This window comes from Microcebus murinus, chromosome 10 (genome assembly GCF_040939455.1).
Source record: "Microcebus murinus isolate Inina chromosome 10, M.murinus_Inina_mat1.0, whole genome shotgun sequence".
Lineage (NCBI taxonomy): Eukaryota > Metazoa > Chordata > Mammalia > Primates > Cheirogaleidae > Microcebus > Microcebus murinus.
Genome location: NC_134113.1, coordinates 76,161,277 through 76,180,136, shown reverse-complemented (window position 1 = coordinate 76,180,136; position 18,860 = coordinate 76,161,277). Strand labels below are relative to the sequence as shown.

At 39.0% G+C, this 18,860-nt stretch overlaps 1 protein-coding gene across 5 annotated transcripts in view; it reads left to right on the top strand.

Moving 5' to 3' along the window:
• The window catches only part of CCDC91 (coiled-coil domain containing 91), a 307,926-nt gene that overhangs the window by 12,255 nt on the left and 276,811 nt on the right, over positions 1 to 18,860 (top strand). Inside the window, exon 1 of one of the 5 annotated variants that reach the window (XM_020283062.2) lies at positions 11,149 to 11,221. The exons of the other annotated variants lie outside the window; for them this stretch is intronic. The gene's annotated coding sequence lies outside the window, so the exon portion shown is untranslated. Of the gene's footprint in view, positions 1 to 11,148; positions 11,222 to 18,860 lie in introns of those variants that run through there. 5 annotated transcript variants of the gene reach the window in all.

The window sequence follows — 18,860 nt, the reverse complement described above, 5'->3', positions numbered from 1 at the left end:
CATTGTCCAGGGATAATTACTCCCTTTTTGAGAAACAGCTCTTGATCTGCTTCTGGGCCCCAGTGGAGACTGATGCTTAACCTTGGGCCACCAAATTACTGTGTGACCTGAGTGAGCTGGTGTTATCTGACTCATCAAGCCATAATGTTGGGTGTGCATAGTCTTGGGGAGGCAAAGACATTACCTCTTCTCTTTTCAGGTTTTTCTTTTGACCTGGGCCCATGAGCCAGATAAACAGAAGAAAAACATACAAATTTACTTAATGTAAGTTTTATGTAACACAGGAGCCATAAAAAGGGAATGAAGACCCAAAGAAGCATTTAGAGTCAATCACATATGTGCCGAATTGGACAAAGAATAGTAGGTTGTGAAATGTGATCAAGGCAAAAGTACTTGGGCTAGGGTAGTTAAATTGGATAGAGAGATGACTAGGAATGTAAAGATTAGTTTAAGAAGATTTCTTTTGTACAGATTTCCCTCTGCTTCAGCTTCCTATCCTTGATGATAAGAACATTATTTCCTTTTTGGTATAGGGAGAACATCTTTCACACAGAAATTTCATCTCCTGCTTTTAAGAAGCAGAATGAAGTTTAGAGTGATCTTCTTGCACCTGTTGTTTTTTTAAGTGCCTGTAATTCAAAATAGTCAATATGCCAGAGCAGCATATTCTGGGGTGGCGTATTAGTTTTTTCAACAACAGCATTCCGTTATCAAAAGGAAGTGGTATATCTTTAATCAGGCCTGCGCAGGCCCCAAAGGCATGAGTAAGTTACATGAAGAAGTGGTCCAAATGCCCACAGTCCCCACTCTGTTATACTGCCTTCTTTCAGGGACCACTTAACAGTAGATAGCTGTAGCATTATAGCCACTTTCTGGGCTATCGCTGAAGGACAGTGGTGAAGGGAAACCCTCCCAGTGGGCAGAACTCTGAGCAGCGCACCTGGTTATTCCCTTTGCTTGGAACGAGAAATGGCCAGGTGTATGATTATATGTTGGTTCATAAACCATGGCCAGTGGTTTGGCTGGATTGTCAGTGACATGGAAGGAACATGATTGGAAAATTGGTGACAAGGAAATTCGGGGAAGAAGTATGTGGATAGACCTCTGTGTATGGACAAAAAATATACCATGGAAAATATTTGTGTCACGAGGATGTTCACTTAAGAGAGACCTCAATAGAGGAGGAGTTTAATTATCAAGTGGATAAAATGACCTATTTTATGGATACAAGACAGCCTCTTTCCCCAGTCACTTCTGTTGTTGTCCAATGGGCTCATGAACACAGTGTCCATAGTGGCACGGGTGGAAGTTCCACGTGGGCAGCAACATGGACTTCCACTCAGATCTTCAGGAATGAAGGTTAGGGTCAGCCTACTAGGTAACAGTCACAACCAGCTGAGGTGCTTGCTGAAGACAAAGGGAATACAGAGTCCATGGTGGAAGAAAATAGTTATAAATACCAGCTACAACCAAGTGCCTAGATACAGAAACAAGCACTGTAATTGTCTTGTGTATTTCCCCTTTATTTTGTTATGAATGTGTGTGCATATACATAATATACGTAAAGCAAATATCTTTGATGTTCTTTCCTCTTTTATTCCCTTATCATGTAATGTAAGATATTTGGACTTTATTAGCATTTAAGTGTCGCGCCCGCCTCGCCAGCAAGGAAGACGAGGCAACCGAGGCAACCGGAGTTCTTCTGACAGCGCTTTAATGGGGATTGCTTAACTGGTTACATGCGGAGACGCCGAGGCGTTCTCGGCGGCTGCTTATAAAGGCAGTAAGTACACTGGGCATTGTCTGATTGGATAAGGCACTTGGAAGGGAGGAGACAAACTCTGCACATGCGCTGAGCACTTGTTTGTCAGACTAACAGCAGGGTTTGACCAGGAAGCGGGCGCCATCTTGGAATGGCGTTGCCACCGCGCCCCACATCTCCCCCTATTTTATTAATTAAATGAGAACTGAGCAACCGTTTAGCACCGTCCTTCGATAGTGCGATCAAGGATGCAGAGCCTCACTTACCCAACAACAACCACCTTACCTCGTGCAATGAGCAAAACTCTGAGGTGTGCAAAGGCTGGTTGTGGGACTGAGGACATGCCTTCTCTGGTGCAATGGGAGAGATCCCTCAGAGTGCAAAGGCCATGTCTGCCAAATGCCTGGGGGTAGGAGCGAGTGCAACCCAAACCTAGGCTAACCCTTAAGCATGGTCAACCACACCTGTGTAGACTGTCCCAGTTCAAGTGCAGCAAATGCCTGTGCCAATACCACATGGTCCCTCCGTCTCTGGGCCTGCAGCCTACAGATGCACCACAGTCCGCCAACAGCCGCAACGATCAGCAAAACGGCCACGGCTGCAAGACCGGACCATTCCTTCAGATGATGGGTGGCTTGTTGAATCCATGCTGTCAGTCCTGTGGCAAGGCTCAGATCCACATGAGTGGAGTTCACGTGCACGATGGCCAGTCTCAGGTCTCTGAGTGAGGAATCAAACTGTGCAGACCAGTTGCCTGTTAGATGCCTAGACAGCTGTCTAGAAAGATTAGCGGCAAAGGTAAAGTTCTCATAGAGCACAGAAGTGACACAGAGGCCGGTCATTCTCCACTCACAACCCAGCTGTGCAAGCTGCCAAAGAGTGTCCACTTGGTCCTGTACTAAATCCACTCGCTGATTCAGAAGCATAATCCCACCCTTCACATGGGCATTCAGAGTGGCTTGAGTGTCGAGGGTTGCGGCTACTCCAGCAGATAGACTGTTGAGAGCCTGAGCAGTATGAATCGCAGCTGTGATCCCGAAATCTCTGCGAGATCTAAACAGTCATAGAGCTAGGAGCTTCAACAGGAACAGGAATGTATCAGTAGTCAAGCAGGCATCTCCTCTGTCTTCTGTCCTGTCCTTTCCTTTGTCATTTTTATTTTTGGTACCTTTACATTTCTTTCTCTCCCTTTTCTTCTTTCTTGGCCTTCTCTTTTGGTACCTTTACATTTCTTTCTCTCCCCTTTTCTTCTTTCTCTCCCCTTTTCTTCTTTCTCTCCCTTTTCTTCTTTCTCTCCCTTTTCTTCTTTCTCTCCCTTTTCTTCTTTCTCTCCCTTTTCTCCTGGCGCTCTGGCTCTGGCTCTGGCTTTCGCGCCTGCCTTGGTCTTCTTTCTTGTCTGACTCTGAAGTACTGTCTTGATGGTCAAAGAGCACCTTTTGCCTTGCCTGTAACGAAAGCAGGGAACTCACGGGCTCTCAATAACAGTCTACCTTGGTCAGCAAAGGTCCAAATTCGATTCCGTCCCACGCGTCAGTTCTGAACTCTCCTCTGTCGAGGTCGTCTCCGCTGGTGCCTCAAAGTTGTTTCGGTTCCCGGGTTTCGGCACCACTTGTCGCGCCCGCCTCGCCAGCAAGGAAGACGAGGCAACCGGAGTTCTTCTGACAGCACTTTAATGGGGATTGCTTAACTGGTTACATGCGGAAGACGCCGAGGCGTTCTCAGCGGCTGCTTATAAAGGCAGTAAGTACACTGGGCATTGTCTGATTGGATAAGGCACTTGGAAGGGAGGAGACAAACTCTGCACATGCGCTGAGCACTTGTTTGTCAGACTAACAGCAGGGTTTGACCAGGAAGCGGGCGCCATCTTGGAATGGCGTTGCCACCGCGCCCCACATTTAAGTATTGTTAATTTTCTATCATAGCATTTAAATTACAGGTATCAAGGAGAGGAGTAAATACCATGTAAGGACTTTACTTCCTCTTCTTGGGAAGGGGTTAGCACATTTCCAGTTGTACTCAGGATAATATTAATAGTAAATACCATTTAAGGACTTCCTCTTTTTGGGAAAGGGTTAATGTATTTCCAGTTGTACTCAGGATAATTATATCCTGTTAGGTGGAATTATTATATTGTTGTCTTTATTTGGAGAGTAAGTGTGGTTTAAAGAGATGCATGTGGCTGCCAAGTTGACAGGACGTAGACTTGTGATGATTAATTTATGTGTCAACGTGACTGGGCCATGGGGCACCTAAACATTTGATCAAACATTGTTCTTGGTGTGTCGGTAAGGGTATTTTTTGCCGATATTAACATCTGAGTTGGTAGACTGAGTAAAACAGATTGTCCTCCCTAATGTGAGTGGCTATCATCCAATCAGTTGAAGGTGTGAATACAACAAAACAGCTGTGTGAGAGGAAACTCCTTCTTCCTGAGTGCCTGAGCTGGGACATCAGTCTTCTCCTGTACTTGGACTGGAACCTAACGCTACTGGCACTTTTGGTTCTCAGGCCTTCTGACTCAGTCCAGAACTTACTTTGTGAGCTTCCTTGGTTTTCAGGCTTAGACTAGGAATTCTCTTGGGTCTCCAGCTTGCTGACTGCAGATGTGGGGACTTCTTGGCCTTTATACTTTTGTGATCCAATAACCAATCAATTTCTCTTTCTTTATTTATATACACATACACATATGTACACACACACACACACACATACAATGTTGTTTCTCTTTCTCTGGAGAACCCTGACTAATATACTTACCAAAAAAGTAGAAAATTGATTGACTATTTCCTCTTCCAGTATAAGCAACAGGTTGTGGTTGGTATAGTGTAATGTCAAACATGGAGCTAATAAACATTTGAAATAATGTTTAGTTATTGTACCACTATCTAGGAGAGTGGCCTATGTAATTTACTTCATAATTCGCCTTTATTCTTTATGGTATCCCAAAGGCAACTCAATAAAGAAATGACTGTATATACTGTAGAAAGGGGATGAAAAAGATAATAAAATGCTTAAGATGCTGAGTCCTAGTACAAGGACTAGGAATATATTTATATTTATAAATAGCCCATATTTATAAATCTAAGAGATTTATAAATCTTTTAGAAATTCAGGCTAAGATCTGCGAGATTAGTCATAGATGTATGCAAGCAGTATACCTATAACTATCAAGTATATTGATGTTTAACAACAGTCTTTAGTACTAACAAATACCTGCTTTGGCTTAAATGTATCTGGTAATACTCAGGCATATTATAGCTGCTGTTCTTTGAGCTTTTATTCTCACCACAATCGCATTTTAGATTATAAAGGATAGTCATGCTATTATTTTTCCTATTGAGGGCTAGAATGTTAATCAGATATACTGGGAAAGAATGAACAAATATACTAAAATGGAATTTTATGTTGAAAAGGCGCTGTTTAAAAAGGAGAGGAGAAACCCATTGATAGCTGTTCTCAGTACTTAGTTTTTTGTTTTTTTAAATAAAGAAGGAGTAATCATGAAGACTATAGGATTTTTCCTTTTATAAAAAAATTTTAGGGAAAAAGAATGATTGTTTGGATACTTTCAGCATTTAAAGCTGGTTAATTACCACACATTCCTTCCATTGTGATTGTGTAGCAATGTTGAGGTCTGGAATCATGCAAATCATTTGAGCTTTTTCATTGTTCATCAACTCTCACTAGAATCTTTTCTCTGTGTCTCTAATGTTGGATTATATAGCAAGCTTTTGTTGGTTCTAAGTTTTAGAAAATGTATAGCCATTTTCAAAGCAGAGCAAATATTCGTTTCTTTTGCAATTCAATTACTTTAACATGGTTTCAGTAATTAAAAGAAAATATGTATTGTGCCTCAAAATATCACAGAATTCAGTTATTCTAACCAAAAAAGCTGTGCCATATGTGATGAATTTGTTTACTTTCTCTGAGGAAGGTAAGCATAACAATTGAATAAAACAGCACTAATTGGTTATATATTTGGAAAAGCTGGGTTGTGTGTGTGTGTGTGTAGGAATTACAGCATTCTTTTTATATAGTTATCTATTCTTATCCATTCTTCTAATAAGGTAATGGGCAGTTATTCAGGACACTGCTGTTATAATTGTTCTTTATGCATGAAACTGAAACTGAAATTTAGTGATGTTTTTAAGTGTGGAATGTGTGTGTTAAGGCCAGAGAAAGTCATTGTGAGGGAAGTATTATAAATAGAATGTTACTTTCATTTTAAGAGATTCTTTGTTTTATCCTTCCGGAATATCATGAAGTGTCAGGGATTATCGTAAGCATCAGGGAATCACTTGTAATGGTGATGAAGGAACCAATGCTTAGGAGAATTGCACTTTTGTTCACGATACTATTACTGCTTTCCTGTTACCCATAGTATGTACACCTTTCCCTTGTGATAAGAAAATTATGGCCCAAGCTAATCTCTTAATGTATTACTAGGAAATAAGCAAAAGTGAGTGACATGGCAGTATTATGTTAATGACAATAGAGACGCTAGCACCAAATAGAATATATTATTGAATATATGTATATGTAAACATACAGATGTATATAAGTGTGTGTTTCACATTAAAATGCCTGGAAATATTGAAATTCTTTAATTCATTGTATCCTTTAAATATCCTTGCGTACTAATAGTTTACAAATGGACCAAGTTTGGTTATACATATTTGAGCTGTATGTAGCTTTGGGAAATTTTCTGAAATAGCAATTTTGAACTGACTGCCCAATCTTATATTCATAGTTGCTGGTAGGCTTCAGGTTTTTTCCCCATGTATTTGAGAAGTTGAAGTCAGTAAGTCAATCAAAAAATACTCAGTATTTATTAATGAATGGTTTTTGTTTTGTTTTGTTTTGTTTTGTTTTTGTGCTAGGAAAAAACAGGCAAACTGAAAGAAAGCAAGAAGATAAGACTGTATAGAAAAATTTGAGTCAGATTGTGAAGGGACTCTAGGATCTCATGGTAGGGATAGATGATCAAAAGCAGAGTATGGAGAAGTGCAAGCATGAGCATGATTAAGTCAACCCTAGACAGGCTGGGATAAGGCCCTTGTGGATTGCTTGGGAAATAATCAAAACTGTGTGTGATCATTCTGTTATTTGGCCGTCTGAAAAAAAATAAGGCTTTATTTTGGATGAAGGGTGGTGGTATGCTCTTACTTTCAAATTAAAGGTAAGATAGAGACTCTTACTAAGTAGAAAGATGATTATAATTTGGGTATGTCTGATAACTTTTCACTGTTTCTGGCAGCCTAGTTTACTGTAGAGAGCTTAAAAAAGCCCAATGTAGGTGACATCCCTATCTTATCGTTTAAGACTGTCTTCCTGATACCTATTATACCTGTCCCCTCCTCTTCCAGACTCCCTTGTTTTCCAGTTTGGTGACTCCGTGCTCTGTTCTTACTTCCTCCATCTTCTGGGTTCAATCCCTTTGGACATGCTTTTAAAGCTTACTTACCTGAGGCACTTTATATACTACTGCACATCTTTTCCCTCTTAATTCCCAACCCATTCACTCTTTGATTTTGGTAGCTACTTGGTTTATCCACTCTGATTGGAGAGGATAGAGACGGTTGCCAGCTGTGTGTGAGCTCCAGATGTTGTTTTGTCCACTCACTTTTGTTCTTTTCCCACCCTTGAGTAATTTTCTCTCCTGTGTGTGTACAGGTTAGAACTCAGCCTAAGACTTGAGAAGACCTTTCTATCTCTGGAGCTCTTACTCTCAAATTCTTGACCTTGCAATTTCTAGGTGCTTTGTAAACTCTTAACCCTATCTCAGCAAATCAGTAGAGGGCAGCTTTGCATGGGATCCCCTACCGTGTGCTTTGGCCTGCCTGCACACTGACTCCAGTTTGTAAGTTGGCAATTACAGTGCTTACTTTGTTTTCTGTCTTTTAGGATTTACAATTCTATGCTGTTATCCAATATTTGAAAACTATTGCTTCATATATTTTGTTCAGTTTTCTAATTACCTCTAATAGAAACTACCTTTAGTAGAAACTAGAGGTTAAATCTAGTCCCCGTGTTTCCATTTTGGTTGGAAGTAGAATGCTACCTGTATACTGTAGTTTAAATTTTCTTCCACACTTTATCACACTTCTGCTTTGAAGTAACCACAGTGCAGAAGACAATGGATACTGTGGGGGTGGGTGGAGGTGAAGAAGTTTCTGAGTAAACTACTGATGATATGTGGGAGGTGTATGATTTAATTTTTTGCTTACTCTGTTTATCTTTTATTCTGCTTTGTACTTTATAAGGTGTCTACTTTATAGAAATTAAATCTCTCCCCTCAACCTGTCATTAAATCTTTGCATAAAAGTTACATGCTAGAGATATGTACCACAGTTTTTGGTAGTTTCCTGTGTTTTAGACATGTTACTTTCTGTGCTTAGTAAGCCTTGAAAAACCAGGCATTTCTTATTTCTATGTCCATAATAGACAGAGTAGCTACTTAAAAAACAGTTATTTTACTATAACGTGAAGAATTTTGTTACGAATTCTTTGTATACAAATTTTATGCTGTTTGGTTAATTAGAGATCTTTAGTATAGTTATAGTGCTTTGCTCTTCATTTTCTAAAATGAGTTTAAGCTGGTCTTTCTTTAGTTCTGTATTTTTTTCTGACTAGGTGATAATCCCAGGGCTTTCCATCCTTGTTGTTACTATTCTTTTCATTGTGTTGGAACTATAGTTTATAAGATAACTACAGTTGCCTTGGATGGTTCTTAATGCTTTTTGTATCTTTAGGATTCATACGTGTGGTAACAAATACCACCAGTAACATCAACTCTAAAGGAAGAGGACTACAGAGATATGTATAATTTAAAATTATTTCTTTTGGAAACTCATCTATTTTTCTATTCTTCCTCTGTTTCTTCTGAAATTATATGTGTTCTTTAAGGTTATGCAGGTTCTGACAAGCTGAGCTTTGCCAGCCTGTCCAAGGGAGAGTCAGCACCTTATATAGAACCAAATAGAGGGGGGAAATCCCTCTATTTTTATGGCATTATGTCAGGACATTGAAAGCATAGAGGAGTATGTGTGCGGATGTATGTGAACTTGTAGCTCTTGTATGTCGTTGGGTTTTTATATGTTCTTATCTTTTTGTAGGGATAATATGATATAAGCCATGGTGAAAAATAATCTTTTTTTCTCACTTAAAGGAGTGTAAGGACTTTTCATGATGCTGAGGATCAAGGTAAACTTTCTGTTTCATGTTAATATTTCTAGTTCCTGAGATTTCCATATGTAAATTAGATCCTTCGGTACCCTTTGCATTTTACCTAGGCATTGCTTCTTCCTAGACTGTGTTTGGCTCTGATTTTATTTGGCTTCCTTTTTCTGGTTCAAACTGTTCGTTGTACCTAGCCTAGCTACTAGTGTTCCAGTGCAACCACCTGCTACCCATTTCCTGCTTTCTCCTTTTGCCTGTCTCCCAAACAGTATTCCTTCCTTTATATTTATTCTTTTCTCTTTTGCAGCGTACCAAAAAAATAGTATATCTGGTATAACATCTTACTAGGGTATTATTATATATTTTGATAAATTGAGTAATCCTAATGTATTACTTATGCTACTCCTGATAGCAGGGAGTTTTGGTATTTAAATGGACAATTCCAAGAGGTGTTAGCTTATAATACTGTAATGTTAATCACTTTGAGTGAGATTTTATTTTATTTTGAAAGCCCATTTTTAAGCTTTTTCTGGATTCTTACTGCGAGGAAAAGAACTATCTTGAAAGTGGTAAGTGATCTCTTAAAACTGTAAGATTCTCCTTGGAGAAAATGATTTCTCTTGAAACTCAGACCATTGGAGGTATATTTGCACTGTTTTCTGACTAGCTCCAAATCAGATATTTTCATGGACAGTCTGCTTGTCTCAGAAAAGGAGCCTAAAGCTGAGTCTTTTACTTGAGGAGTACTTAAATGATCCACAAATCAGTGACTAGAATCGTTTCATTTTGTGCCCATGTGGTTTCTGCGGGTGGTTTGTTGTTTTAAAAACTATTTCAAAGAAGTGCATTTTTTTTTCCTGGCAATCATGTGTATCCTGTGTAAGTATTTTTCATTATTAATAATTTTGAGAATAACCACCTCCAGGTCATAATGCAGTTGGCTAAAGTCATGGGGTTTTATCCAGAGTCATCCCATATGATTTTGTGTCTGTTTTGCCAAAACCTATTAATCTGAGGTTCCTAAAGGACGTGGTAATGGTTTCCTCTTCTGTTTCTCACTGTCACCAACCTGTTTTTGGAAGTTATTTTTATTCATTTTGTGTAAGTCAATAGTCTTTAAGAAAAACTCATGAGACCTTTAGGTTTAATTTCTTCTAAGCCTGTATTTTGGGGGGAGCATATTTTCCCCCTTTCTCACTCTGTTTAGAAATTTCCATTTCTGTTTGTGACTTGAATTCCAGCTTTTTCATTGTGCTTTGATTTCCATCTTCTTCCTCATTTAGGCTTTAGTGGTTAGAAATCTTGTCTTTAATTGAATTTCAAAGCGGTTAAGTTTCTGTCATTTTCCGTTCTACAGTCCAACAGTATGGATTTGCATCTGTAGGTACACTACAACCTTTTAATAATGAATTTGAGTTTAAGGAGAAATTGAATTAAATTAATGAGTTATTTCAGAGAAGTTGTAACATCATTCTATTTACGTTTCTGGCCACAGTGAAAGTTTTCATGAAAGTGAAGTTTTGTAGGAAAAAGTCTTCATGTGTCATCAGCCCATAGTCTTGGAAGCAGTCTTTAGGATTTGGCTAAGCCTAGAATTACAACTTTAAATAGTTCACATAAATCTTATAGTTAACAGATGAGTATTATTTCTAATTAGGAATTAACCAGAAATAAGAGTTGAGAGATCACCTCTCCTAATTTGCTCATTTAACAAAGGAGGAAACTGAGTGATTAGGTGACCATCTGTGATAACACTGTAGTTTAGTGGAAGAGTGGGACTAGAGTCCAGTTACCTGACTCTAAGTTCAGTGTTCTTTATACTACCTTGGAATCTCTTATCATTTTATCCCTAACACAATAAAAAGTTGAAGTATGACATGTAATAGGGTTCTGGTTTGAAAATACCCAAATATATTTTATTTTTGTGATATAAATTTGAGTGATAAGAGAAAGCTTACATTCATACTGCATTTTTCCCTTGACCTGTGAAACAGTACTGACAGTCTCTGAGGTTATCATTTGGTTATTTGAGGAAGGAAATTGTGTGGCACTTATTTTGTTCAATTCTAGTCTTCATTGTATTAAAATAATTTTTAAATGTTCTTGAGGAAAAACATGCAAATAAGAACTTCCTGTATTGGCTACTGTTGGTTGCCTATTTAGCATTACCCCTTTCCTTGCTACCTTTCTAACAGATTCTCTGTTTTATTTAGGCATCTAACCTTCCTTTACATGACTCAGAGGAAGGGGACCTCATTCCAGGTTCCAGGATTGATTTTGGTAAGCCCAAGTGAAATATGATAATTCCTTTCATTTGCTGGTGACATCCTTGAGGATGGGCAGATCACAGTCTTGAAATATTCTTGTCATCTTGCTTCCAGCTTGTGGTTGAAGCTGCGCCTAAGAGGCTAGGTCCAAGGAAGGGAATACAAGAGAATTTCTGAAGTTCTGACTCGTAGTGCTTAGAGATTTGTTTTACCTGTGAATGTCTTATTATATGTGCTACTGGTTATACATTTCTTTATTGGTTAAGCCAGTTTGATTTCAGAATTTTCTGTTACTTCCAGATGAAAGTATTCTGTTTGATGCATTTCCTAATACTTCACGCTGTGAACGAAGATTCAATAAAAGTTATGCTTTAGCAACATAACTGGATGTGAATTCAGTGAAGAGGGAAGACTGTTAATAGACTTGAAACTAGTAGAGTCTTTTAAGAGATTTTTAATTGGGAGAATAATAAAATCATGGCTCATAAGGCATCATAAACCAACTGTGATTTATTTTTCATTCTTACAGCTCCAGTTAACTTCTAATTTTTTACCAGTGACCTCTTGAATACAGTGGATTCTGTTTATTTCTTATTTTCTTTGACTTCTATTATATTAGACCTGTTTCTGTCTTTTTGTATTTCTGATCATTCCTTTTAAATTTCTTTTACTGACATATTTTCCTCTTTCTATACCTTGAATATTAATAAGTTTCTATGGTTTTAATTCTTGGCCTAATTTTAAAAAAGTAAACTTTATTATTCACAACAGTTTTATATTTACAGAAAATTGTGATGGTAATGCAGAGAGTTCTCATAAACCTCACACCCAGTTTCTCCTACTATAAACATGTTACATTATAGTATGGTACATTTGTTTAAATGAGTTAACTGATATTTATATATAATTATTAACTAAAATCCATACTTTATTCATATTTTCTTGGTTTTTGTCTAATTTCCTTTTTCTGTTCCCAACTCCCATCTAAGATTCCTTATTAAATAGTGGTCATATCTCCTTAGGCTGCTCTTGGCTGTGACAGTTTCTTAAATTTTACTTGTTTCTGATGACCTTGACAGTTTTGAGACGTATAGGCCAGGCATTTTATAGACTGTCACTCAATTGAGATTGGTATGATACTTTTCTCATGATTAGACTGGAGTTATGGGTTTTGGGGAGGAAGAGCGCGTAAACTGCCGCTGTCATCACATCATATCAAGACTACATACTATCAATTTATTATTGTTAAGTTGTGACTTATAGTTGTTGATGTTTATGTTGATATTTGGCTGAAGTGGTTTTTGATAGTCTTCTCCACTGGAAAGTTATTCTTCTTATTCCCTTTTTCCATATTGTGATTTCTGGGAAGTCACTGTGTGCAGATTACACTTGAGGAGTGGGGAGTTATTTTCTACCTCCTTGAGAGGGAAATAACTACATAAATCATTTGGAATTCTTCTGCATCGAAGATGCATCTATTCATCCTCATTAATTGTTTAATCATTTATATCAGTATAGACTCATGGATATTTATTTTCTACTTTTCTTGGCTAAAGTATTAATTGCTGATATATACTGATGAATTCTAAATATATTTATCCTAGCAATTCTTCCCACCTCATTTTTGAACTCTACTTCTTTCGAGTCAACTTCCTATTATACTTTAAGTTTGGTCTTTTCTTTTATTAAAACCTAGAACTCAATGTGTCCTCATTACCTAAGGCCAAACTACTAATTCTGTACTTTATCTCCTTCATTTTATGCCTCTTTTCACTCAAACATGCTTTTCCTACCCATCCACTCAGGCTAGAAACCAATGGAATCCTTTAGTTTTCCTTTCCCTTATTCCCACTCCCTCAATACCTCTTACTTGAATTATCACATTTACCTATTGCATTGATTTCCCTAAAACTAGCCCATTTCACTTCCATACTTTCATCTACATTGCTTCATAGCTGTTTTTCTAAAATACATGTCACTTACTGAAAATACTCCTTGTTTCCCATTTCAGAATTCTTCAATGAGTTCTGTCTCTGCCACTGATTTAACTGTGATTTCAGCCAAATTACTTGATCTCTCTCTAGCCTAAGTTTCCTTATTAAAAAAGAGGAGATCATGATAGGGATCTTCTAAGGATGAAAAATGGTAGTGCCATTCCACCTCCATGGTTCCTGTGCCACCAGAGTTGCCCACCCAATGTGGCTACACCTCCACAGTTCCTGTGCTGCTATCTGACCACAAGGCTATGCCCACATGGCTCCTGTACTACCTCCAGGTTACAGTTTTGCCTCTGAGGCTCCTGCTGCCCCCGGCCCATGGCTGTGCCTGTGAGGCCCCAGTGCTGCTCCTGTTCCACCCCTGAGGCTCCAGTGCTTCCACTGGGCTCCAGGCTCTGCCACTGAGGTTTCAATGTAGCTGCTGGGACTGTGGCTCTGCCCCAGAGGCTCCAGTAGTGCCCCTGGGACCCGAAACCTCACCCCTTAGGCTCTACTACTGCTGCAAGGCCCATGGAACTGCCCTGAGGTCCAACACTCTGCCAAGGACCCTGGAGCTTCACTTTGCCATTGCACCTGATATGATTTGAGCAAATGTCTACAGAATAGACACTCATGACTGCTGCCTATGTAGCCTGACCCAGCTTCCACTGTCACCTCTGCAGGGGGACCCCAGGCAGAACAATGCCCTGAAATGACAGTTACTATGAGGAGGTCTTACCCAGCACTTAACTTGAACTTCTAAAAGCAGTCTGGGGAAAAACCCACCACTCTGCACAAAGGTCATCCAGTACCAGCTTTAACTGTGACAATAACAAGAGAACAAAACGAGACAGAACAGCTACATTACAGGCTCTCAGTGTGCCTGCTCCTCCCCTGACATGTCAGTCTAACAAAGAAGGATACAAAAGTGCCACCTAGGGACTTCTCCTTCTCACTAAGTAGAAGAGTTCCCAGCAAAGGAGAACAGGTGCCCTATAAACCTATCAGCCCTGAGACAACAAAAGAGATTCAGATGAGAAACAGTTAGCAATAGAATTCTGACATGAAAAAACACCCTCAAGGGATCACACTGATCTACAGCAGTGGACCCCAACCAAAAGGAAGTTGTTGAAATGTCAGAAATAGAATTTAGAATATGGATGGCAAATAAGATGAATGGAAATGAAGAGAAAGTTGAAAACCAACAAAAAGAAGCCAAAAAAATATTTCAGGAAATCAATGAAAAAATTGGTAAAGAGCTAGATATAATAAGAAGGGATACAATAGAACTTAAAGAAATGAAAGAGTCACTTAGGGATTTTCAAAATGCAGCATAAGGCTTCAACAACAGGCAAAACCAAGAAAGAGAGAATCTCAGAGGTTGCAGATAAGGCTCTCAAGCTAACCCAGCATTAAAAGAGGCAGAGAAGAGAATAAAGAGGACTGAACAATCATTCAGAGAAACATGGGACTATGTGAAGTGAACTAATTCTACTAATTATAGGTATCACTGAGGGAGAGGAAGAAAGAACAAAAAGCATGGAAAATCTGTTTGAGGGAATTATTGAGGAAAACTTCCCTGGTATTGCCAGAGATTCAAATATCAGATACAGGATAGTTATCAAACACTGGGAAGATTCATAGCAAATAAGACATCTTCAAGTCACATAGTCATCAACTTGGCCAAAGTCAAAAAGGAGAAGAAAATTCTACAAGCGGCAAGACAAAAGCAGCAACTTAACCTACAAAGGAAAACCCATCAGGCTAACAGAAGACTTCTCAGTGGAGACCTTACAATCCAGAAGGTATTGGGGCCCATCTTCAGTCTTAAACAGAACAACTACTGGCCCAGAATCTTGTATCCTTCAAAACTAAGTTTCATAAATAATGGAGAAATGAAGACTTTTCCAGATAAGCAAGCACTAAGGGAATTTGTCACTACAGACTTGCCCTATAGAAATATGTAGAACTCGATGGATCAACACAATACATACCCACCAGTGGAAAATCACCATAAAGTTAAAGCTCACAGCTCTTATATAACAGTATTACAAGAGGGGAAACAATAAGATATCACCCACCATGATGAACAGAACAGCATGCCACATATCAATACTGACACTTAACATAAGTGGTCTGAATGCCCCATTTAAAAGACAGACTGGCTGAATAAATGAAAACACAACCTAAGTATCTGTTGTTTCCAGGAAACACAGCTAACCCACAAGGACTCACACAGACTCAAGGTGAAGGGATGGAAAAAATACTGTACAAAAAATGGAAACCAAAATAGAGCAGCTGCAGCTATTCTCCTATCAGATAAAATAGACTTTAAATCAACAATGGTAAAGAAAGACAGTGATGATCACTATAAAATTTTAAAGAAAGCAATTCAAAAAGAAGGGCAGGGAATAGGGACTATATGATGGACCAAAGACACCACCAGCCAGAGCATCTCTGTAAGATGAAGAAATTTTAGATGAAAGAGGAAAAACAGACAAACAAACATAGATTGGATGAGCATCTGAAGGAAGGGTGCCTGAACCTACAGGAGATTCCATGGGAAGAGATTGTGGAACAGAACTGGAAGGAGCAAGGCATTGACAGTGATTAAGCCCAGAGAGGTTCAGAGACCAGTGAGAAGGTTAGGTGGATTGGCTAACATCCCCTTTTCTCACATCTCGGACTGTTGGGGAGTTCCTGGACTGCTGGAGAGACCTTCTGCGGAAGCGAGCCCAGAGATGGCTGCTACCGGTGAGTGGAGAGCTGCTGTGGACAGGGCACCAGGCTCTCACTACCCTTCCGGGGCGCCTCCCACCCCACAGACCTGAACTGGATGGCAGGCGCCATATTGCTCCTCTACCCACTGGGCACCTTTGCCCTCTCCAAGGGTCTCAATCCCTCAGGTTCTGTCTTGCTCATCCCCACCCAGATGTTTCCGAAGTCCAGCCCAGACTGCAGAAGCCACAGAACTCCAGTGGGCCCCACGAGATCTACATGACCCCAGAGCCCCGCCATTCTTTGTGGTCTGCCTCCCAGACAGAGGGATGGAGACAGCCAGAAGGTGGCCTTTCCTCCACTTAGACTCTTTTTCGCCCCTTCCCCTCCCCAACCTGTGACTGGTGAGAGAGACAGTTGAGCCACCACACGCAAATGGGGCTCAGACCTTTCCTTTTGGGATCCTGCAGCAGAGTTAGGGGAGCTTGGACTGTGAGCTCTGTGTCTGCTGGCCCTCCTTGGTGCTGATTGCCGGTGACTCCAGGAGAGCAGGACACAGCCCAAGGTGGAGGGACATTGAATCAGCTTGGGCACCCCATGAGAGAGACTTGGGACCAGTATCCTTCTCCATAGCATGGTCAGGGTTTGATCTCCAGGGCCCATATATGTGTTAATCACATTTCAGAAGTCTCTTTGTTGGAAATGAAAGAAACCTGAGACCTGCTAGAAATCAAATTTGTTTGTTAACATTGGTTGTCTCTAGACTTTTTTGATTGTTCATCTCTATCAGAAATACATTTTTGGGGATGCATCCCCAGTATGGGTATATTTATATATCTTTATATACATATATGACTATATTAGAATAATATATTATATATATTATAAAAAGATACTTTTCAAAGGATAATACAGAATAAGACTTCTACTTTTTTTGTTTGTTTTTACTTCTCTTTTATTTTAAATGGCTTCACTGTTTCAGATTGGCTTTTTTGGGGGGCTAGGACCATGGCTGCTGCTGGCTTTGGGTTCATTTCTTAATAGCCTACATTTATTCAACAAATTATGAATGGAGCATATACTCTGTGCCAGGCACTATCCTAGATGTTAGAGGTTAAGCAGTGAGTATTAAAAAGAAGCACATTAAAGTGTTAAGTGCTGTGCAGAGAACTAAAATAGAGTGATGTGATAGTAATTAATTGGCTTCTTTAGGGAAGCCTTTGTCTAAAGGGGACATTAAAGCTGAGATCTGTATTACACGAAATAGCCAACCATGTAAATATCAGGAAGAAGAGCATGCTTAGGTCTAGCTCAGGCAAGATTTGTAAAGTGGAATGGAGCTTGCATGTTTGAGGGAGTACCATAAGGCAGTTTAATTCAGAATATAGACAAGGGGAGTTTTGTGATACAGAAATGGAGCTTTCCAATTCCATCACTAGTTGGAAACGTTTCATGGAAAGGCTCTGGTTGATCCAGCTTGAGTCAGTTTCCTATCTCTAGGACTAATGGCAGGGATATATTTTGCTTTATTTATCTCAGGTTAGGTTAATTGTCTACCTGTATGGCTAGAAGACTGGGGGAAAGGGTGTTGGGTTGGCAAATTAAGAGATGCTACTTACTATAGGCCTTGTGGGCCAAGAGCTTTTCATCCATGTTAGCTAAGAGTTCTTTCTTAACCTGTCCAAAGATGCCTATTCCTTATCTTTGTTGACTTTTTATCAAGGCTAAACTTTACACTGTCTCTATATTCTCTGAAATGAATCTTTAACCATATGTATTACCTTAGCATTTTATAGTAGTAGTGAGGGTGAAAGGTGGAAAGAGAGGATGGAAATCTCTACGTATTTTATGAACATATTCAGTCTGCTCCCTGAATGGCCATTCATATATAAAGGATATATTTAATTTGAGGACATTCCATAGTTTTATTTCCTAAGGTATGGAAATTGGCCAGTGTATTTTTTAAGGCGCTTCTTAAATTGAAAACAAAAGGAATTTCTAAATGTCTTTGCATAAATGAGAAAACTTTGTTAATCCATAAGGCTTCATCTTCCACATTTCCCAATATTCTGGGTAAGTAAGTTTTGGGGGGCATATTTTTGCTTATTGGATTTTGATAGTATTGAAAACATTGATCCAGTATCAATGGTGGTGAGGGCTGCATGGTTTGAATTCTGTATGGTAGTGAGTGACAGAATATTAACTCATAGTGGTATTCACTATTAGGGGCAAAACTAAGTACTAGATTTTGAAATGGTGCACTCGCAGCATGCCAACAATATGTGATGATGCCATGTAACAGTCTTATTTCTTGAAGTCACCTGAAATAGGTGATTATAAAAAGCATGAGGCTAATTTCTGTAAAGAACTGAATATTAGCTATACTGTTACTAAACTATATAATAATTATAGTATTTGGTATCATATTCTTCTTTAAAAGTTATGCCATTTATTTAATTTTAAAATGTTTGAGCTAGGCTGGGTTGGTTCCATTGTAAAACAAGGACTCTTATATTAGAGCAGCAAGCTGAGTGTCATGTGTTTGAGTACTTAGTTTAGATGTGGGATATTGTATATTATGGATAGGATGCTAAACTAGAGGCTCTAAAAAGTTCCTAAGAAATAGAGTTTGTTGGTGAATTTCTTTGCTTTATTATTATAGGATTTTAACAATGCTTTTCTATGTTGTAATTTTGGGTTTTATGCATGTAGTTTGTGAGACTTAAACTGGAAATCCTGTCTCTGTGGGTTGGAATCCAGTGTGGCTTCAAAAGGCAATCAAAATATTTTAGCATGTCTGTGCCAGGTAAATTTTTAAGTGGACTTCCATAGGCTTCAAACTTTTGAGGCCAAATAATGTAGAATGACTTTATAGTTGCAGACAGACTCCTGTTGTTTTACATTTGGTTTTTAAATTTGTGGTGGGAAATCAATAGCTGATTAAGCAAACAACAAAAG